This window comes from Vombatus ursinus, unplaced genomic scaffold (assembly GCF_900497805.2).
Source record: "Vombatus ursinus unplaced genomic scaffold, bare-nosed wombat genome assembly UNPS02014807.1, whole genome shotgun sequence".
Taxonomy (NCBI): Eukaryota; Metazoa; Chordata; class Mammalia; order Diprotodontia; family Vombatidae; genus Vombatus; species Vombatus ursinus.
This window is the reverse complement of record NW_020954585.1, coordinates 35981793-36005033: the sequence shown is the minus strand read 5'-3', so window position 1 is coordinate 36005033 and position 23241 is coordinate 35981793. Positions and strand designations below refer to the sequence as shown.

General features: G+C 37.2%; 1 protein-coding gene across 12 annotated transcripts in view; it reads left to right on the top strand.

Moving 5' to 3' along the window:
* Positions 1 to 23241, top strand: part of SEMA4D (semaphorin 4D) — a 178783-nt gene that overhangs the window by 62019 nt on the left and 93523 nt on the right. For 9 of the 12 annotated variants that reach the window (XM_027874616.1, XM_027874606.1, XM_027874615.1 and 6 more), the window contains one exon: positions 20605 to 20706. The exons of the other annotated variants lie outside the window; for them this stretch is intronic. The gene's annotated coding sequence lies outside the window, so the exon portion shown is untranslated. The remainder of the gene's footprint in view (positions 1 to 20604; positions 20707 to 23241) is intronic. 12 annotated transcript variants of the gene reach the window in all.

Sequence of the window (23241 nt, the reverse complement as noted above, 5' to 3'; positions counted from 1 at the left end):
GGGTGAAATGAAGCACTTACACATCACTGAATAGTATAAAAAGAAGGTTTACTTTGCCCTAACACAGCAAGGATATGCAACAAAGATACAGTGTCACTTGGATGCTCTGGACACACTGCTCTAGATAGGAAATATTTGGTTGTCTTGGCAGAATATAATGACTCATGGTTTGCAGAAATCCATAAAGTTGGCAATGTGGATGAGACTTTTTATGCTATGAAACTGTCAAGGGAGGCAGGGACCAATCAAGTCCCAGGAACAGCTTTGTTGACTTTTGGAGAAATCTAATCCCTATTTTGATAATGGGTAACACTGGTCCTACAATAGTGATGATGATGTTGGGCCCTCATTAAAATGAAATCCATCATCCTTGACATACTTGGTGAGGGGAGGGACGTAGGTGAATTCACCTTTTCCCTAATTATGTAGAAAAAATTTCATCTTCCCCATATCATTAAAAAGTATATGGACTATTTGTGCCCACCCTATGATAGAATGTTCTGAGCTCATGCTGGTCTGATTAGCCACAGTTGGACACACTGTACCTTGACTCCAACACAGTGATGTCATTTTGGTGCTCTTGGAGAATGAAGGACAACAACCAATCAAAAAGCATAGCACTTTTCAACAATTCCTCCTCAGTCCCTTGAACTCTTTCTGGGAAGGAGTTGTCAAATTTTTGTTCCCAAAATCCTTTTGCAAAGGGATTAAGAATAACAAGAATGAGACTTGCCAGTTATTGAGAGCCACAATAATTTTCTGAGGTTATACAGCCACTTCTGAGAAGCTAGAAACCTCATAGTTCAGGTGACTTCATGTAGGAAATGGAGTAAGGAAAGGCTAGAGAGTCAACCAGGACTATATCTAAATGTCAGTCCTTATCAGGTAAGTCTTCTTGGATGCTGGATCCAAGAAATCATTGGAATAGAGAGCCCTCCTCCTTCTGAGGGTGGTACTGCTATATCAAAGACATGACTTCTTGGAGATAAATGTTGTTTGTCCTTTGTTCTTGAAGAGGACCATGACATCAGGAAGGTGATTTCATGACTTGCAAGTGAATTGGATTTAATAGGACACTGGATATGGAGTCAGGAAGACCTGGGTTCAAAGTATGCCTCATACATTTTGTGTCTCCCTTTGTGATCCTGGGCAGTTTTTTCAACTGTGAAACATGGGATTCCCTAAAGTTTCTTCCAACTATAAAATCTATGATGTGATGATACCATGTTTCAAAAATAATACTCAGAGCTCTTTTGCCACCCTTTACCCATGGAGCATGGTAGAGAGCACACAGTGCCTCCTCCCTACATCTTCAGAGTACCCATTGGTATGGATAGCACCATTTGCCTCAACTGTTGAAGCTGCTCTAATCTTACACAAATATTTCAGGAGTCGATTTCCTCAGGTCACCTGGGGAAGGTCAATAGCTAAAGTTGGGTGCAGTTTGGGTAGGACTCTGCCCAAAAGGTTGGATTCAATTCCCCCAAAGCAGGCTGATTATAAGGACTCAAAGGGGCAGAGGTGCTATGGGAAGGGAACATAAATCCAGTTGACCAAATCCCTGTCTTTTAAAAATTTTACCATTTTCCTCACTGTGCCTCACTGGGGAACCTGCTACAGAGGGAATTCATTTTTTAGGGTCAAACATGCAGAATTCTCTATTTTTAATATTTAAAAAGAGAAAAAGGAAATTAACTGGATCACATGACTGCAAGAATAAATCCTCTGTAAACAATCCAAGTGGATGGAACTGAAAAAAAGCTTTATGATATCCATAATTAAACTATGCTCTTATAAGCCTTTGTTCTAATGATTCATTAACTTGCTACTTAATTTTCTCCTGCAATCTGCCAAGTTCAATGGTGGTGAAAGCCCACCCAACTTTACATTCCCCCATGGAGGAAGTCATTCCCTGGGAGATAGTATCCAAGGAAGTAGTAATAGGATAGGTCTGATGTCCTCTTTCCACTGCTGGTGACCCCCCAATGCTTATCTTTACCACTGTTTTTTTTCCCTTTGTACCCTTATCACAAAGTTTTAATACATTCTCCAGTGAAACCTCTTGATCAGAGATCATGCTTGTCATTTGTATCCTTTTAGTCCCCAACACCATTAGCATTTCCCTTTTCAACCATTCTGTTACTACATGCGTAAATTGATCCTCTACCTTCAACACATAGTACTTAAAAATGAAAAGCACATTTACCTCTGCTTCTAATTGCTTAATACACAGTGTATTTTCATTTTCCTTTTGTTGAGTGTTCATCTTTTCTAGGAATAGTCAATCTCATAATACTTCTGCTTTCCATGTCAAGCTCATTAGGTATGAATAGGGCTAATTCTATAGAATCAGTGGGAACTTCATCCTTACCCCATTGAGAATATTCTTCCCATATACCTAAAATTGCTGTTGCCATAGGATACCAGACTTCTGTATCAGCCCATCCAATCACATGAATCTCCCTTTCTTCTTGCACCACTCTTCCCACACTTTAACAATAATATTAACCACAGCATCGTTCCAACCACTTCCTCCTGACTCATGTCAAATATCCTAAGCCTAACTTAGCATGGCCAGTCTAGTAATTCAGGCTCAGGATTAGAATGCAGCGAGATACTCATGGACCATAAAAGACAATTAAAATTGCTTTACTAATGAAAAGGATAAAAAGGGATACAGTTTACAAGGTTAAAAAAGATGCTTATTCAAATAAAATGCTATTCTCTTCCACTTCCACATTCAACATAGTAATCAGCAATGTTAGATCAGAAAGCCCCAGTTGCAGAACTCCACTAAAACATTCCCAAGCCCCATCTCATCATAGGCTAAAACGTTTGTGCTTCCTGGGCAAGGGAACCAAACCATTCTTCTCACTCTAACTCTCATGTCCAACCAAATCTCAAGGATGACTTCCCTGCCTTCATTACAGGAAACCAAATCAGCTGGAAAATCAATACCTTTATCATTTTGAATGACCAAACACACGATCAGGATCCTGAAGTAGGACTAGGACTCACAGACTTCAGCATACGTATTGATACTCTCTCCCAGTTCCTCAGTGTGCTCGTTTCCTATGACTTGCTCTTCCATTCCACCTTAGCTACACACAGAGATGGCTATGCTCTTGATATTGTCGTCACCCTCAATGACTTCACTTCCATGTTTATGAACTCTGAAATTCTCTTATCACACCCTGTTGCCATCCAACCTCACTTTCTGTTTGTAACCCCAAATCCTGTTCTTTGTATTCACCATGACTTCTGATGCCTTGATCTGTCAGTTCAGTTCTTTCCCAGGCTATCATCCCTTCACTGGCTTCTGTCCCCATCTTGACCCCTTAGCAAACCAGTTCAACTCTACACTGTCCTTTTGAACCCATTTCCCCTTATTGTAATACTATCTTCACCTGCCAAGTCTTCTACAAGATCCTATTCATGTGCTATTGAACAAAGCTGTAGAAAATCACATAACTGTGCTGCTCCACAACAAATTTATGTCAACTACGCCTTCACTGCAACAAGACAGTCCTTTTTCACCTTGTTGACTCACTATCCTACTCATCACAGTGGCTTTTATAAACCTTCTCATCCCTCCTCAAACCTCCTATGGTTACCTCTCCTTGCACCCTCTCAGCTAAGTACCTTGCCTCATACTTCACTGTAAAAAACAAAAAATGAGGCCATTCACTGAGAGCTCTCTTTTCTCCGCTCCCTTCTCAGCTTAGATCCTTAGATGCCTTGCCCCACTATTTTCTCCTTCACTCATGTCTCACATGAAGAGAGGGCCCTTCTCCTTCCCAAGGCAAACCCTACTACATGCACAAGTGGTCCTCTTCCATCCCATCCTCTTCTCTGGCAGATTGCCCTTTTTATCATCCCTCTCTCACCAAATTTCAGTCTCTCGCTGTTTTCTGGCTGTTTCTCTACTACCTACAAACATGCCCTTCATCCTCTTCCATCCTCAAAAAACCATCACTTGATCCATCCATTTCTAATAGCTTTTGGCTTTTATCTTTTCTTGCTAAACTCCTTGAGAAAGCCAGGTACAATTGGTACCTCGGCATTCTTTCCTCTCACTCTTTATCTCTATGCAGCATGGCTTTTGACCTTATCCTTCAGCTGAAACTAGTCTCCAAAGTACTAATGAGCTCTTAATTGTCCAGTCTAATGGCCTTTTCTCAATCTTTATCCCTCTGAACTTCTCTATAGCCTTTGATACTGTCATCACCCTCTTCTTGATAGTCTCTTCTCTCTATGGTTTTTTGACATTGCACTCTCTTGGTTGTCTCCTTCCTGTCTGACTACTTATTTACTGCTTCCTTAGTGTCCTTTCCTGGACCTTCATCCAGGTCATACTCACTAACTGTGGGTATTCTCCAGCATTCCATCCCAGGCCATCTTCTCCCTCTGTACTGTTTTGTTTGGTGAGCTCATCAGTACCCAGGGATTCAAATATCATCTGTGTGCTGAAGATTCTCAAATCTGCTTATCTAGCCTTAATCTCTCTCCTGACCTCGAGTGTTAGACCTCCAGCTTTGCCTTTTAGATATCTCAAACTGGATATTCTTTGGACATCTTATAGCAAGCTAGCCTAGTTGAAACAGCAACGGACCCTGAGAGAGAGACAGGAGTCAGCTTGTGCCATGGAAGTCAAACTACCACCTTGATCATCATCTTTCCTTACATCTTGATGGAGATAGCCCAGGACTCTGAACCCAAAGCTTTGGGAATAACAGTGCCTCCCTCTAAAACAACAACATTAGACCTGTGTCAGACCTAGTCCCTTTAGCCATCATTGTGAAGAAGGAGTCAAACTTCCTTACCACCACCAGTAATAACTGCTGACCAAGTACCATAGGGCAGGGAAACCAGCCTAGCTTAAGCAGCAGGATATACTGAGGGAGAGACAAGAAGCACCGTGTGCTCAAACTAACATAATCACTTTGACCACTATCTCCCTTAAGACCTGATGGAGCCAGTCCTTGATCCTTAACTCTAGAGCCTTGGTAATAACAGTGCTTCCTACACAGTGCCTGTAGCTATCATCCTGGAAAGCACTATGGAGAGGCATCCTGGCACCTGTTTCTGCTAGTATTATAGCCACAGCTATTGAAGACACAGAAAAGAAAGTTCTTGCCACAAAACCCCTTGGCATTGTCATACGATTCAAGATTAGAAACTGATATGATTTTATTAGAGGAAATGACATTAAAGAGGAGGCATTACCTTCTGCTTTGCCACTGTACCTTAAGGACCATGGGATCTTTCCACCTGACTTGCCCCTGAAACCCTCTATAGTTATTATTTCCCCCATTAGAATGTGAGCTCTTCAATTTGGAACTATGCTCAATGGGCTATAAAAATGTGTATACCCTTTGACACAGCAATATCACTTCTAGGGCTGTGTCCCAAAGTGATCATAAAAATGGGAAAAAACTCACATGTACAACAATGTTTATAGTAGCTCTTTTTGTGGTGGCCACGAATTGGAAATTGAGGGGATGCCCATCAATTGCAGAATGACTGAACAAGTTGTGGTAGGTGAATGTAATGGAATACTATTGTGCTATAAGAAATGATGAGCAGGCAGACTTCAGAAAAACCTGCAAGGACTTATGAATTGATACTGAGTGAAGTGAGCAGAACCAGGAAAATATTGTACACAGTAACAACCACATTATGTGATGACTGACTTTGATAGACTTAGCTCTTCTAAGAAATACAAGGATCTAAGACAATTCCAAAAGACTCATGTTGGAAAATGCTATCCATATCCAGAGAAAGAACTATGGAGTCTGAATGCAGATCAAAGCATAATATTTGCTCTCTCTGTCTCTTTTTTTTGTTTTGTTTTGTTTCTTCTTTCTCGTGGTTCCTCCCATTGGTTCTAATTCTTCTTTACAACATGACTAACGTAAAAATATGTTTAATAAGAATGTATATGAGAGCCTATATCAAATTGCATGCTGTCTTGGGGAGGGAGGTGGAGAAAATTTAAAACTCAAAAGCTTATGCTAGTGAATGTTTAAAAATTAATTAATTTTAAAATAAAGACAGAAAGAATGTGAGCTTTTTAAGATAAGGGACTGTCTTTTTTACTTGTATAACTAACACCTAGCAAAATACTTTGTATATACTAAGCCCTTAACAAATGCTTTTTAATTCATTCATGTCTACAGCTGATCTCATTTTTCCCTCAAGTCTTTCTCTCTTCTTAGCTTTATTATTATCATCCAGGGCATCATCATCCTCTCAGTCACTCAGGCTCACCACCTAGTTGTCATCCTCAGTTCCTCCCTTGTCCTCACCCCATATATCCAGTCTCTTACCAAATCCTATTAATTCTACCTCTGCAACATACCTTTTCTCCTGACACTGACTCTACCCTGGTGCAGGCTCTCATCATATTATGCCTGGACTATTGGCATAACCTTCTGGTTGATCTTGTGTCAAGTCTCCCCACCCTGATCTACATAGCTGTCAAATTTATTTTCCTAATGTGCAGGTCTGACCGTGTCACTCCAATATTCAATAAATTCCAGTGGTTTACTATCACCTCTGAGATCAACTATAAAAGCCTCTATTTATCTATAAAAAGCGATCTACTAAACTTGGTAGCTTAGGTAATTGAAAATAACATTGTTTGAATAGTTGTACATGATTTGGGGAAATTTTATATATTCAGACTTTTTTAGAAAAACAAAGGCAAAGAATTGTCTTGACCTCAGATGAACAAAGTTTAAAGATTACTTCTGTACTTTTTATTTGGAAAGATCAGTTTATTTCTATGTGTAAAAGTTGTTTGTGTATCATATTTGCACAAATAAGGTTTTTTTTCAAAATATAGAATCAAAGTTATTTTAGAGACTCTGAAAACTAATTCAAGGAGAATGAGCATTTTCTTGAGCACGGTGTTTAGTTATTATTGATACATAATTGGATTCATTAACTATTTACCTATTGAGACAAACATGCAGGGAGAATCATTTATATATTACCACCACAAAGAGTTGCTAAGTTGATTATGTGTAAAACACAGCTAAGAACTGTTAATGTCAATCTTTTTAAAAAAAATTACAGGGGCAGCTAGGTGGCGTAGTGGATAGAGCACTGGCCTGGGATTCAGGAGGACCTGAGTTCAAATCCGGCCTCAGACACATAACACTTACTAGCTGTGTGACCCTGGGCAAGTCACTTAACCCCATTGCCTAGCCAAAAAAAAAAAATTATAAAAGAAAATGTTAGTGACTTTGAGTCTTAAATAATTTTGAATTGAGAAAGAACCTTTCTTGTACACATGCATTTTCCTTAGTCATTACCCTCCATTCTGGGTTGGGTTTCTTTTCAATGCAAAAGAGAATATCAGAGAGACCAAAGGTACCTAAAGCATGGCCTAAGTAGAGCTAACTCCAGTCCTTTCCCCAAAAAGGTACTGTCATATGCTCAGTTGTGCCTGGCTTTGGGGCCAGATTCACCTGTTCTTTGTCTTCCTTGGGGAAATCATAAAGTATAAGCCAAAAATATCTCTCAAAGAGATATATAAAGTATAATATATTTTATAAAGTATATATAAAGTATAGGCCAAAAATACCCCAAATTTTGCTAGAGAATACCTACCAGCATCAATATATATCCTCCTGACTCCAGGCCCGGCACTCTTAACCACTGTACCACCTAGATGTCCTTAGAATCCTTAGTTTCCTTCAAATTATAGCTCAGGTGCCACCTCCTTCAGGATGTCTTTCCTGATTACCCAATTGTTAGTACTTTCACTCAGTCATGTTTTGGTTTTAGTTAGTGCATATATTTTTATGTACTTATCTGTAGACCTACGGTAAAATATAAGTTACTTGCAGAACTGTTTTCATTTTTGTCTTTATATTCTTGAGGCCTAAAATAATACATGATACATAATGAGTGCTCAATAAATACTTATTGAATTGAACTCTTAACTGAACTCATCTCTCCAGAATCCTCTGTTTTCTGCTGAGATGAAGGGTTCTTCTGTTTGCTGCCACTTTAGTGAGAGAAGAGAGAAGGAGAACCCATCAATGAATATACAATAGGGAGTGGGGAAAGGGGAAACTAGGATTCGTTTCTAAAAAGAAGGGCTGAGCAAATGTGTTCCTAATGGCATGAGTTCCTCTTTTTAATTGGAACTCATTTCTCCCCTAAAAAAAATGGGAAACTATGGCTTTTAGTACCATGGTTCAGTGACCTCATCAATATGGTACAGTTTGAAGTCCACCTTATATAAGCCTGTACATTCTGACATGTATTCAACTATATTTTGAGCTAACATATCTAACTTTGTTTCTCTGGGGAAATTTGTTAGATCCAAAAAAGCAAACTTTTATAATATATCCTGTTTGTAAAATTTTGGATTCTGTGTAGTTGCAGTAAGCCGTTTTATCCTTGGACCTCCCTAGCACTTAGCATTGTGTATTTCACATAGTAAAGTTAAAAGGAATGTATGTTTGTAGAATATGATTAAGTGCCAAGTAATAGTATAGGCAATAAATGATGGAGTAGAATAGTCAAGGTGAGGATTTATGGAGGAGGGTCATTATGATTTATATAGATAGAAAGGGGGAGGAAATAATTACTAATATTTATATATTCACTTTTAAGGTTTACAAAGGTTTGTGTATCCATGAACTCATTAGAACCTCACAGCAATCCTATAGGTTGGGTATTATTATCATCCCCATTTTACAGATGAGGAAACCACTAGCAAGCATTAGGGGCTAGATTTGAATCTAGATCTTCCTAACTCCAGGTCATAAAGTCTATCGACCAAAATCCTGCATAGGATCAGAGGTTTAGAGCTAGAAAGAACGACAGAGGCCATCTAATCAAACCACCTCTTCTTTTGTTGTTGTTTGGTCATGTCAGATTCTCCATGCCCCCATTTTGGGGTTTTCTTGGCAAAGATACTGGAGTGATCTTCCATTTTCTTCTCCAGTTCATTTTACAGACAAGGATTAAGTTACTTAAGGAGGGTTAAGTGACTTGCCATGGGTCACACAGCTAAGTGTGGATTTGAAGTCATGAAGATGAGTCTTCCTGACTCCAAGTCGAGTAATTCACTGCTTCACCTACCTGCCCTCTAAAACAGCCCCTTCTCTCAAGGAGCTCACATTCTAATGCAGGTTGTTGCTGTTGTTGTTCTGTCGTTTCAGTCACATCCTACTCCTCATGCCCTCGTTTGGGGTTTTCTTGTCAAAGATACTGGAATGGTTTGCCATTTCCTTCTTCAGCTCATTTTACACATGAGGAAACTGAGGCAAACAGGGTTAAGTGACTTGCCCAGGTCACATAGCTAGTAAGTGTCTGAGGCCAGATGTGAACTCAGGAAGATGAGTCTTCCTCACTCCAGGCCTGGCACTAGAGGAAACTGAAACCCAGAGAGATTAAATGACTTGTCAAAAGTCGTACAAGTTATAAATGGGTAGAACACAGATCCTTTTACTTCAAATCAAGCATGTTTTGCATTATATGATGCAGTTGAAAAGGATATAATTTGAGCATTTTATTTCCTCTTGTACTAATCAGGGCAATTTTTTTTTTTTTTTTGGTTAGGCAATGGGGTTAAGTAACTTGCCCAGGGTCACACAGCTAGTGTTATGTGTCTGAGGCTGGATTTGAACTCAGGTCCCCCTGAATCCAGGGCCGGTGCTCTATCCACTGCGCCATCTAGCTGCCCTGCAATTTATATTTTTGTAAATATTTATCCATTTCACTTAGATTGTCAGATTTATTGGCATACAATTGGGCAAAATAGCTCCTAATTATTGCTTTAATTTCCTCTTAATTTTTGGCGAATTCACTCCTTTCATTTTTATATGGTAATTTAGTTTTCTTTTTTTTTTTAATAAAATTAACCAATTTTTTCTGGTTTTTTTTTCATAAAAGCAGCGATTAGTTTTATTTATTAGTTCAGTGGTTTTCTTTCAATTTTATTAATCTCTCAAAAGGACATAATTTGAACAAATGCTCAGTCAAGTTTGTAAGATAGGAACTGGAGGTGACAGTAAATAAACCAGCCTGACTGGAACATAGTATTGTTTTATTGATGGATTACTGGAAATTATTGACTCTGGTTTCATATAGGCAGTCCATTAGGGTCTGATCCTAGTCCTACCATGTCTCATAAAATGATCTTGAGCCAGTTTCCTCATCTTTAAAATGTGGGTACCTGCTCTATCTACCTGACATGGTTGTTATGAACATCAGATAAAGTAATGAAGGTGAGAGCACCTTGAATAGCAAAATATTGTTATTATAAGCAATATAAATACAAACAAGTCCCTAACCAAGGGGGAGCTAACTCTGCTACCTTCATGATCAGCCTCTCTAAATCAGTTAAACCGAGGTCTTGAATGCTGGCTTACATTTTAATAAATCTAACTGCTTTTGTTTGTCATGGTTTTATCAGTGTAACTGTATAATGTGTGAGGTAGGTAGCAGTTACTGTAAGTATTATTATCCCTATTTTATCAGTATGGAAAATGAAGTTCGGAGGAGTTAAATTGTTTGACTACAAACAGTGAAATAAGCAAAAACTGGGAAAAAAGGAAAAGTAGCAAAAGGACTAGATAATTATAAAATTAATAATTTGCCTCCAGAAAAGCAAGTGCTTTTTGGTCCACAGCATTTAATAGCTGAGGCCTTTGAATTACATATCTTAGTCATAGAATGGCTGGAATAACTTCTATTTATTTAATTAAATAATCATCTCTCATATTTGGAATACTTTTAGAGATTATTTAGTCTAAATCTTCTATCTCTCAGTTAATCTTTAGACAAATCAGCATGCCTGGGATAGGCATTGCTCCTGAGATGTGCTATTTACTGCACGTGAACTTAACCTAGTAAGTCTCCTTGCCTGGATATGACACAGGAATCTTTATGAAGTATTTTATTATTGTTAAACTAGCTTGGCCAGAAACCATCTTTGGAGGTTGGAGACCTTTCTAGGTCCTTTCTGTCCCTGAATTGATGGTCTTGTCAGTAGTTAACTATCACTCTGTATGGGAGACAGTGTTATGTAGTGGGAATTCCTATTGGACTTGGAGGCAGAAGACTTGGCTTTGAATCCTGCTTCTGCTATTTACTTATTAATTAATAAGCATTTATTAAGAGCTTACTATGTGCCAGGCACTGTGTTAAGTGCTATGGATACAAATAGGAGAAAAAACAAGTCCCTGCCCTTAAGGAATTTTACATTCTAATAAGGGAAGACTACACATAAGAAGGATGAGAGTGGGGAGGAATCCAGGTTGGAAAAAGTCCAGGGAGTAAAGAATGGCTGATGTGGGGCCTTATTCAAAATGGAGGTTTCAGAAGGAATTCACCCATGAGAGTAAATTTGAACTGGTCAATTAATTTTTCTAACTCTCAGTTTCTTCTTCTGTAAATGATGAAATAGGTCCAGTTGATTTCTGAGATGACTTCCAGATATAAATCCCATGGGCCAAATGTCAACCTTCTATGATAATATATATCCCACCACCACTTTTACCTCTCATCAAACCAAAAAGATAGAGCCGAATACCTTTCCTATGTGTGTACTCTTTTGCTGCAGGTTCTTAAAAAAGTGTTTTTATTGAGGTCTTTGGTTTTTGAATCACATTCATTTCTTTTTTTTTAAAAAAAGAATCTTTTTTTAATGCAAAATTTCTCCCAATCTTCCCCCCTCATCATCCCACATAACAAGTATTTTTAAAGAACAAAAAAGGGAGAAAAAATCAGCAAAAGTGATCAATATATGCAAAAGGTATGAAAATATATGCAGTATATTACATCCCATGGAACTATATCCTCTGCAAAGGAGAGGGGTGAAAATATCTTCTCACATCTCTTCTTTAGGGCCATGCTTTTTCTTAGTAATTTTGCAACATTAATTTTTTTATTATTTTGTGGTTGTTCTTTCCACTTAACTTGTCATTATTGTGTATATTGCTTTCTTGGCTCTGCTTATTAGATCTATGTAAAATTAGATCATGTAAAATTTTCCATGTTTCTCTGTTTTCATCATTCTTTGTTTCTTACAGTGCAGTAATATTCCATTATATTAATGTACCAAAATTTATTTAGCCATTACCCAACTCATAAGCATTTACTTTGTTTTTAATTCTTTACTAACACAAAAAAAATGTAAATATTTTGGTTTATGTGGAGATTTTCTTCTTATCAGTGATCTCCTTGGGATATAAGCCTAGGAGTAGAATCTATAGGTCAAGGAGTATAGACATTTTATTTGCATAATTCCAAATATTTTTACAAAATGGTTATATTGATTCACAGGATCACCAGCAATGCATTAGTGTACCTGTCTTTACATTATTTCTCCAACATTGATTATTCCCATCTTTTGTCATCTTTGCCAACTTGCTAGATGCAAGATGAAATCTCAGGGTTGTTTTGATTTGTATAGATCTCATTATTAGTAATTTTGAGTCTTCTTTGATGTGGCTGTTAAGAATTTTGCAGTTCTTTTGAAAACTCTTCAGATACATTGAACACTTCTGTTAGTAATGGTTTTTGGTCATGCACTCACATGCGTGTGCGAACACACACACACACACACACAGAGTCATCCTCTCCCTATCCCAGTGTTTCTGAACCTAATTGTTATTCAAACCCCATTTTCGATCCCCTACCGTCTCACCCCTTATTCCTGCCCTCCTCAACCCAGCCCCAAAATGTCTCACTCTAAAGCTACCTTTCACTTTCCGCTGTGCTCTCTGGAATGTATGCCTCCTAGGTTAAAAAATTACTTTCATCTTAACTCTTTTCCTGTTCCACCCCGTTCATCTGGCTCTTACTTAGCCTTGGCTCCTGGCCTCTCTTTCCAGCACTGGTTGAAATTTGATTGTTTCTCATTGTCACTTCCAGTCTCAATCCATATTTACCACCCAGTCAAACTTCTGGTAGCAATTGTCTGCTGACCTCCAGAACCCTGCCTTTCTTCAGTGAGTTCAGTGCCTGGCTCACTTTCTTTCCTCTCTAACTCCTTATTCTAGAGGATTTCAATGTATATTTATACTCTTTCAAACACGTTTACAAACCAGTTCCTCACTTCTCTCTTTTCCCCTTACCTACTCCTCCATCTCCCTCCCCCTTCAGCTACACATAGATGGTTATATTCTTATTCTTGCCATCACTCACAAATGTTACACTTTAATCTTTATGAACTCTAAAGTCTCTTATCTTGTCACAATCTGTTGTCCTTCTGCCTTGCAACCCCAGACCCTGTTTTTCATACTCACTATGACCTTCAAATTACTTGATCCCCTCAGTTCTTTCCCTGGCAATACTGCTACACTCTCTCCACATCCCCATCCTGACCCCTTTGTGAGTTAGTTCAGCTCTCTACTCCTCTTGAATTCCTTGCCCCTACAACTCATCTCCAATCTTGCCCTACCAAATCTCAGCTCTGGATTACTCCCACCATCCACTACCTTTTGCTCCTACTCAAGTGCTGCCGAATGAAGCTAGAGAAAATCACAGAACTGTACTGCTCCACTACAGATTTTTGTTACACAATCTCAATTGTGTCCTCAGTGCAATAAGGCAATCCTTTTTCATCTCCCTAATTGGCTCACTATCCTGCTCTTCACAGTGGCTTTTCCAAATTGTTTCATCCTTCTTCAAATGTCCCATGATTTCCCCTTCCCACATCATCTCAGCTGAGTACCTTGCCTCGTATGGTGCCTTTTGGGGAAACAGAACTGGGCGCATCTGGATGCCAGTCCCTTTTCCTTCAGGCCTGGTACAGTCCTACACACACTGGTACCCTGCCCTAGTCCCTTATGTTGTTTAGTTCTCTTGCTGAGTGCAGCCACATCACCCTGTCCTAGTTCTCTCTAGTCTCTGCTTTTCTGATTGCATGCTTCTACTTTCCTATACTTCCTCTGAAAAAAAGAAAGAAAATAAATAGAGTTGAATTCTTCTGCTTGTTGCCACAGAATAGTGAGGTCTTGGGCAGGAATGAGGGTATGCTATCTGAGACTGCAGCAGAACTAAGGAAATGTTGAAGATCCTGGAGAACAAGTCCATGGTTTGACTTGTGCTGCCATGCCAGACCATGGAGGCAGATGGAATAGGATGTGCTGAGGGATTTGGGGTTGCCTCTCTCTGCTATTAATTAATTAGGTTGTTACTTTGTTAAATGTTCTTGGTCTCTTAACTTAGGAGACAGCTTTAGTTACTCTTTGGAAAGTTTTGAAACTAGAGAAAATGTTTAGTCTTCTGTCTTGTTTATGTGACCTGGAAGTTGAATTGTTCTTGAATATTTAGTAGAATTTGTTTGTAAATCCTTTTTGCTCTCTCTCCCTTTTTTCCTTTTGGAGTTTATAGCTTATTCAGTTTTTTTTTCCAAAATTGGGTTAGTTAAACTCTCTTTTTCTTGTTCTGTTAGCCTGAATATTTTCAATTTTTATAAATATTCATGAATTAAGTTGTTGGTTTTATGGGTGAGATAGTTAAATAAAATAGTTTCAAATAATTTCCTTTACTTTTCATTTGTTGTGAATCCTCCCATTTAATTTTTTATACTGATAGTTTTGTTTTCCTTTTTTTAAATAAAATTAATTTTTTTTAAGATCTTAGTTTTATTTATTTTAGTGAAGGTTTTTTCTGCTTTCAATTTTGTTAATCTCTCATTTGATTTTTGGAATTCAAAATTTTGGTTTTTAGTTTAGGTTTTTAATTTGTTGGCATTTTAGCTGTATGACCAATACTTTTATTTGTTTTCTCTCTTTTGTTGCTTTTAAGTGTTTAGATATTTAGATTTTCCACTAAGGACTGTTTTGACTATATTCCACAAATTTTGATATATTGTCAAAACATAACAAAACCACTCAGGCTTTCTGTCCTAACTTCTGTGGCTCTTGATGACATTAGGGTTCCGAGGGTGTACACTTATATCATCTCTCCCTATTATAATGTAAACACTTCATCCTTATATATTATTCCCTTCTGATTGCTCACTTGTAGTTAGCTTTTTATTTTTCTCTTAACTCTTTTGTATTTCAAAGTTTCTACTTAATTCTGGTCTTTTCAAGAGAAATTCTTCAAAAGCCTCTATTTCATTAAAACTCCATTTTCCCCCTGTAGGATTATAATCAGTTTTTCTGGGTAATTTATTCTTGATTGTAGGCCTCTATGCTTTTCATAGTATCTTATTCCAATTTTCTGTTCCTTTATAGTGCTAGCAGCCAAATTTGTTATCTTGACCATGGCTCCTTGGTACTAGAATTCTTTCTTCTTAGATGCTTGCAATATTTTTCCTTTGACCTAGAAACTCTATATTTTAGGTATGATGCTCCTGGAATTTTTCATTTAGGGGTTTCTTTCAGGAGGTAACTGGTGCATTCTTTTTATTTTCATTTTGTCTTCTTATTCTAATATGTCTGGTACATTTTTTTCATGCTTTCTTGAAACATGATATATAGGTTCTTTTTTGAGTGCTGGCTTTCAGGTAGTCAAATCATTTTAAAATTCTCTCTCCTTGATCTGTTTTCTAGGTCAATTGGTTTTTATGTAAGATAACATTTTTTCAGTCTTTTCAGTTTATCTTAATATTTCTTATAGTTTCATGGAATCATTAATTTCTCTTTGATTCATTCTGATTTTCAGGGAGTCTTCTTTGGGTAAAGTTTTGTATCTTTTGTACTGAGCTGTTAATTTTCTCTTTAAATTTTTCTTCCAAACTCTCATTTCTTTTCTTTATTACTCTAATTTCATTTATAATATTTTAACTCTTTTTAAAACTCTTGCTTCATTTCTTCTACTTCTTCTGATTGTTTCTGTTTATAGATGTTTTGGAGTGATTCTCTTTTGTGTTTGTGTCTTGTGTATCTCTAGCTTCATAATAGCTCTTTATCTTTTTTTTTTCACTCATTTTTCTAGTCTTGCTTCTCAGATTGGTACTTTGTGTAAAGGATCAGGCTTCATGACTTTTGGTGGGCTTGTTGTGGATTTATCTGGCCCTGGCCTGTCTTGTCTGGGATCCTGCTGCTATCTTCTTCAAATATTGATTCCTTTGTTCTTCAGAGATCACAGAGATAGCTTGAGCACAGTTTCTACAAACTTTTGGTGAGTGCTGGGCAGATCAAGGGCACAGTCTGATCATTTTCCTCCTAGACTGAACTTTCCCAACCTCAGAACTTGATTTTAGACTAAACAACACAATTGCAGACAGCCTTGAGTGAAGCTTTGGTAGGCAGTTGCTAGACCCAGCCTTTTGTCACCTACCTCAACTGCCGTGCAGGTTCAGAGTGACAAAGGTATAGAATGACCCCTGGTCCCATAGTTCCTACCCTACATGCAACCCTAAAACTGTGTGTGCATCTCCAGGATTAGAAGTAGCAAATTCCTAGCCCACCCTGGTCTATAGCCAGGGTTTGAATCTGAAATCCCACTCTTCTGTTAGAAGGACAGGACTATAGACTCACCTCTGGTCTGTCTAGGTTTACATTTTAATTGCTATTGAAAATTTTCAGTTGATATATTAGTGTTATTTTAAAGGTAGAAACTTCTAATCAACTTGATATTCATTAAAGTTCTTATTAATTATGTAACCATGCTAATTTTGTCGAAATCATAGAAGAGGTTTTTCTCGACTCCCTTTGGATCATATTTTGATGTATTTTGATTTGATATTTTGATCCAGATAGTTAAAGTTGAATGAATTTCAGTTTCAATGTCTGACCAAATGGAATAAAGCATCTAGTTTTGTATCTGGGGAAAAAGGGATTTGTGTATGATGAAGCTTGAAAGTTCAGTGAAGAACTCCTAAAATAAAATGGGTATAATTGGGTTAGAGATGTGTTTGTGCAGCCTTTTTCTAGTGGCTTGGTAGTCTATCATTAACCTAGCTTGAAAACTGTATCCAGTTTGTCCACAGACTACATTGTAAGGGAAAATTCAAATGCATATTTTTCAAGAGAAGTCAAAAGATTGTGACAACTTGATTTTTTTTAATACAAATTATTGTCACCGGGGGAAATGAAACTAAATTTGTGTCTTCAGTTTTACTGTGAATTTTGCATTTGTTAGTGGTTAGGGAAGCAATTTATTTTTATCTGTTTCATTCTATATTTCACACTGTCCTCTACTGCTCACTTCCTTTTGGTTTCCTCTACTACTCACTTCTTTTTGGTTTCCTCTTTGCTATATGTCTTTTGCAATCCCAGATACTAAGGCCCCAATTTCTTTTTTTTTTTTTCTGAGAGTATGGAGGAAAAAAAGGAAGGAAGGGACTAAGATCAGAATCAAAGGATGTTTGCCTTCTTAATGACACCATTAAAACTTAATCCATCTTATATCTCATTACCTCAATGCTCTCTTGGTGGACTACCTATTTTTTGAGGCAGGGAGAGAAGAATGGAAGTCTGGATTTTTGATTTAATCTGTGTGGGAACTTCTGGTGTGACAATTCCTCCCACCAAGGCAGATTAGGAACTTGTCTATAATTTATACTTTTAAGAGACTATAACACTGAGAGGTGAAGTGACTTATTTATGGTCATATAAGTAGAACCAGTCAAAGGCAAGACTTGAACCCAGGTCTTCTTGACTACTCCTTTATTTTCACCAGGTGTTCCCTCTTTGCCTGTTGAACAATACTTGTAATGCATGTTAAAGTGTTAGTGTTTATAGTTTAATGCAAATTACTTAATGTCATCATTATCAGTTATTTGTACTTTTAAGTATTACTGAAGCAAGGATGTTTTAATTTCTTTAATATAAAGTAATGAATCTCTCATGTTAGGAATTTCACTCATGTGGTAAATGGCTTCATAAACACTCCTTAATTCACACTATATTAACAAAGCTATTGGCTGTTCTCCCTAGCGAAAAGAAAAGAACCACCTCTAGATGTACATTCAAAAAACTCAAGTTCAAATACTATTACTATTACTTACTGTTACTATGACTTATATTTAACTGTGCAACTGTTGTTAATGATCACAGTAGAATGAAACGAGGGTGCTATGGGCCTTCCTCACTTTGTCTTGAGATTGCACAGAGAGCCGTGTCATGCATAAAGCTGTCTATTGTCCCTACCTCTCACCATGGAACTAGCCCATATTCTCTTTCAGTATGCTTTTAATTGTTTAGAGAATACATTCCATGACTCATGTTCAAACAACACTGGTAACATGTTGATTTTAAGAATGTGAATTTATGTTTTAGGGAGAAATTTGTGGTTATTAAAGGAGCCTTGCTAAACTAATTATAATGTCATTCTATACAAAGCAAAGGAAGAAAACTAAACTGAAAGAAATATAATCATCAAAGTACTTCCAAGATAGAGATTTTTTCACTCCTCACTACTTAAAATCATCTGTGCCTTGGCTTCCTTATGTCAGTGATAATTGAGATGATTGAGACCAGTTTGTGTCTAAATTAAAATGTGTGATGATGCCATTACCTTTTTTGTGACACAAAAGAAAACTCTTTGATAGAGGCCATGAGTAAGTTTTAAAAATAGGAAATGATTATGTTTTAGCAGTTTGCTTAAATTGACCAGCTAATACATTCATCCAAGATAGGCTGTGATGTTAGCTTCAAATCAATAAATTGCTCCACTGTAAGAGGTGAACTTTTTATGAGATTTAAACAAGCCCTTTGAGTGAGTCAGACAGGAACAATATCATTGGACAATAAATTATTAAACATGTCCCAAGATTCCCTTAAACAACACAATCCATGCTGTTTGAAAGCTAGAGATAGTGAAGGTAAAAAGAACTCAATTTTTTTTTACATTCATATTAAGCATATTTTCCCATTAGTCATGATGTAAAGAAGAATTAGAATTGATAGGAGGAACTACAAGAATGAAGCAATAAAACAAAACAACAAAAGAAAAGGAGATTAAATAGTATGCTTCCATATGCATTCAGACTCCATAGTTCCTTCTCTGTATATGGATAGCATTTTCCATTGTGAGTCTTTTGGAGTTGTCTTAGATCCTTGCATTGCTGAGAAAAAACCAAGTGTATCAAAGTTAGTCATCGCACAATGTGGCTGTTACTGTGTACAATATTCTTCTGGTTCTGCTCACTTCACTCAGCATCAGTCCATACAAGTCTTTACAGGTTTTTCTGAAGTCTGCCTGGTCATCGTTTCTTACAGCACAATAATATTCCATTACATCCATATAACACAATTTGTTTCCCAATTGATGGACATCCCCTCAGTTTCTAATTCTTGGCTACCACAGAAAGAGCTGCTATAAATATTTTTGTACATGTGGGTCTTTTTCCCATTTTTATGATCTCTTTGGGATACAGACCTGGTGGTGGTATTGCAGGGTCAAAGGGTATGCATAGTTTTATAGCCTTTTGGGCATAGTTCCAAATTGCTCTCCAGAATGGCTGGATCAGTTCACAACTCCACCAACAATGCATTAGTGTTCCAATTTTCCTACGTCTTCTCCAACATTTATCATTTTCCTGTTTTGTCTTGTTAGCCAATCTAATAGGTGTGGTATGGTACCTCAGAGTCGTTTTGATTTGCATTTCTCTAATCAATAGTGATTTAGAACATTTTTTCATATGACTATAGATAGCTTTAATTTCTTCCTCTGAAAATTGCCTGTTCATATCCTTTGACCATTTATCAATTGGGGAATGAAAGAATTCAACTGTTTACCTCTTAGATGGTAAGACAGGTTTTCCTTTCCCCTCTTCTTTCCTTTCTCCTCTATTGTGATGTCTAGCTACAGATTACCACAGAGGGAAGGGAGACATCCCATCTAGCAGTTGTAAAGTCAAGTTGAGAGAATGCATAGCACAATTGGGAGAGCAAAGATACATACTCCACATAGACATGGATACAGAGAGGCAGCCACTTGAGGTCAGAAAAGGAGAGCCATCTATGAATTCCTAAGGGAGCTGATTCTGGCAATTGAGAATTGGACTTAAGACTGCACAAGAATAAAAAGGACATCAGTAACTGCATTCCTGGAGTTGTAAATTGTCCCTGGTCACATATGTTCCTTACATATACACCGTGTTACCATTGTTTATGTTTCTTAAGCTTATGTTAATGCTTCTTATTAATGTCATTGTATTTGTGGGAGAGAATACCAAGTTTATGAGGGGAATATTGTATATCTACTATTTATCATCTTCATCTTAGTAAATGCCTTTAATATGAGATAACTGTGATTGCTGTCTGACTTTTATTAGAAAGCACACTGGTTGAGGTTTATGAGCTATAGTGTTAGAAGTGTAGATCCATAGACTATAGAATTTGGAGTAGCAGCTACCTCTGGGAAACCATCCTGTGAATAAGAGTGCCAGATTTGGGGAGCAGCCCAGATGGGGCTTTAGATAGGGAAGATGATATTCAGTCAAAGTTTAAAGTTCTCAACTATCCTCCTTCAATAAATCTGATTTGCTCATTGGGGTCTGCATTTTCATAAATTACTATTTCAAAGTGAGAAGCTTTGAACCATGGGAAAAAAATTAAGGAAAGAATAAGGTAATGCCCCAGAAACCCCTTCATCCTGGAAGCTCATTCCAACCCTAGAATTCAAACATTGAAATCAACCTCCAACTTTGTGCTTTTCTCTCTTTCTGATTAGATGGCTCCTCCCAGAACCTCCATTTAAGAAGGATGCCCAAGCCAGCCATATCCTCATTCCTCTTCAGGCTGCACTCCAGATTTTACCATGCCCTCCTGCCAGGTATCCCTCCTCTCCCCTCCCCATCCAGCTTTTCATCTTCCTTTTATTGTGTTGTCTTCCTCCATTAGAATGTCAACTCCTTCAGGTCAGGATCTTACTTTCTTTTCATTTCTGTTTGAATTCCCTTTGCTTAACACAGTGCCTGGCACATAGTATGCACTTTATAAAGGCTTATTGACTTTACTTAATGTCTAAAATGACCATCTTCCACTGTGATTGAATAGATTGATAGAGATGGAAAATGATAATATAATAATGTCATTTAAAAACTTTTACAGTTTAACTGAAAGATAAGACCTTCACCTGTATTACTTCATTTAATTCTCACATGGGGCAGCTAGGTGGCGCAGTGGATAGAGCAGCAACCCTGGAGTCAGGAGGACCTGAGTTCAAATGTGGCCTCAGACACTTGACACTTATTAGCTGTGTGACCATGGGCAAATTACTTAACCCCATTGCCTAGCCAAAAACAAAACAAAACATTTAATTCTCACAACAAGTAGAGAGTATAAATGTTATTATCCTTATTTTACTAATGAAGAAACTTTATGGTGAGATTAAGTGACCTTTCTACTCTCTGCTGTGATTTGTGATTTTTTTTTTTTATAACTATTCTCCCCTTTAATGCAATACCAAGGACAGGCAGTTTCTTCCTTCTTCTGCATTTGTCTCTTCCAACTTCCTTCTTGGAGTGCATTGAAAAGTGTAATCTTAACTAATTAGTAAAACTTGAATTTTCTGATTTAAAAAACAATTTATGATAGGGTAAAACTTATGACAAAATGTAAATGCATGAAACTAAAATTTTTCAAAACTGACAGTGGAAGCCACGTTGTTGTAATGGATTAGATCTGCACATGTTACTCATTTCTTATTACTTAAAAATTTTATCATTCTTTGACCTGATGTGGAAAATAAAAAGCATGATTTGGGTTTCCCAAATATAGAGTGCTTAACTATGTGTCTGAGACACATTTTGCATTTTATTTTCCTCAGCAAGTTTAATGTTTTCACACTCAAGCCCACTTTTCTCAAAAGTGTTAAAACATATTTGGTCCTATGTGTTATAGTTTCTGATGGTACAGTCTGCTTGCTTCTTTCCTTTGCACTACAGAATTTCTCAGATAAGGGATGAAGACAATTTAGAATAATCAGAAGGGAGTGGAAAAAAAGAGGATAGAACACATTTACACGTGTTATTCTATTGTATAGAAAAGGCAAAAATATTATGAACAATTTAGACTCATAGTATCATAGATTTAGAGCTAGAAAAGACCTTATAAATTATCTAATTCTCCTCTTATTTTATAGATAGCCCAGGATTTAAACTCAGGTCCTCTGACTCCATATTTAGCCCTTTCTATTCTGCACAATGAAAACACAGTAGATTTGGATAGGCTATTACCATGTCTTACATGCATTTTTCTAGACACATTAATATGTGGAGAGCCTTGTTATAGCCAAATGTGATCAGTGTCATTAAGTTAAAAGCATTTGCCCTTTGCATTTTCCTGACCCCAGGTTCCTTCACTCCTGATATTGATTGAATTTTGTTTAAAAAGATCAATAGCTCTAGCAGTAATTAGCATAACAGTGCCCATGAAAACCTCATTTTCACATAGGGGAGGCTTTCAATTTTCTTTTTCCCTTTCCTCTTACAGTTTTTAATACACTTATTCTTCTCATGTATATAATAGTTCCTTATTCTTTTTTCAGCGGAGAAAAAAGTAGAAGACATTCCCTAGCACCATTCTACCCTGGTGAATTGGCCTAGTCATTAAAACATTTGTGTCTACCTACACTGCAACAAACATTTCTCTTATTTAAAAAAGGGGATGGAGAGAAGGACTGAGAATGAGGAAAGAGAGAAAAAGATTGTTTACGTGGTTCTGACTCCCAGTATCTCTATTCCTTTACACTCAAATTAGTTTTCACAAGATTAGAACAGAAATGTATGATGTTGTTAAAGCAAATGGATGTAAAAGCAACCTTTTTAATAACATTTCCATTGATCTGCTTTAATGACATTTTATGTTTCTGGGAGACAATTGCTGATAAGATGCTTCTTTATTCTTTACATACTGGTTACTAAAGCTTATCATAAACAATTTGAAACAAATACATTATTGTGATAAAATGAATCACACAAAGCTAGCCCCATAAGAGTGTAGATGGTTGTGATGAAAATCCAACAAGGACTACTTATCTTTTCTAGCCATTGTCTTCCCAAGGGCTAAGAATATATAACTGTTAGCAAATTTAGGTCCACTGATGAAATAATGAATGAGAACCAGGCACAGATCTACCCCCATCCATCTCTGTTTCCCTGAGAACTCTGATGTACTTCAAACCAATTCAGAAAACATTTTAAAGTGCCTACTATGTATACAGCATTGCACTAATCAGTGAAGCTAAAAGATAGATCTGACGTAGTCCCAAGTCTGTCAGACTTTATATAATCTAATGATGTTGAAGGTGGGAGGAAGATGGCATGTACATGAATGATCAAGCTGTAAAGGAGAATAATAAGAGCAA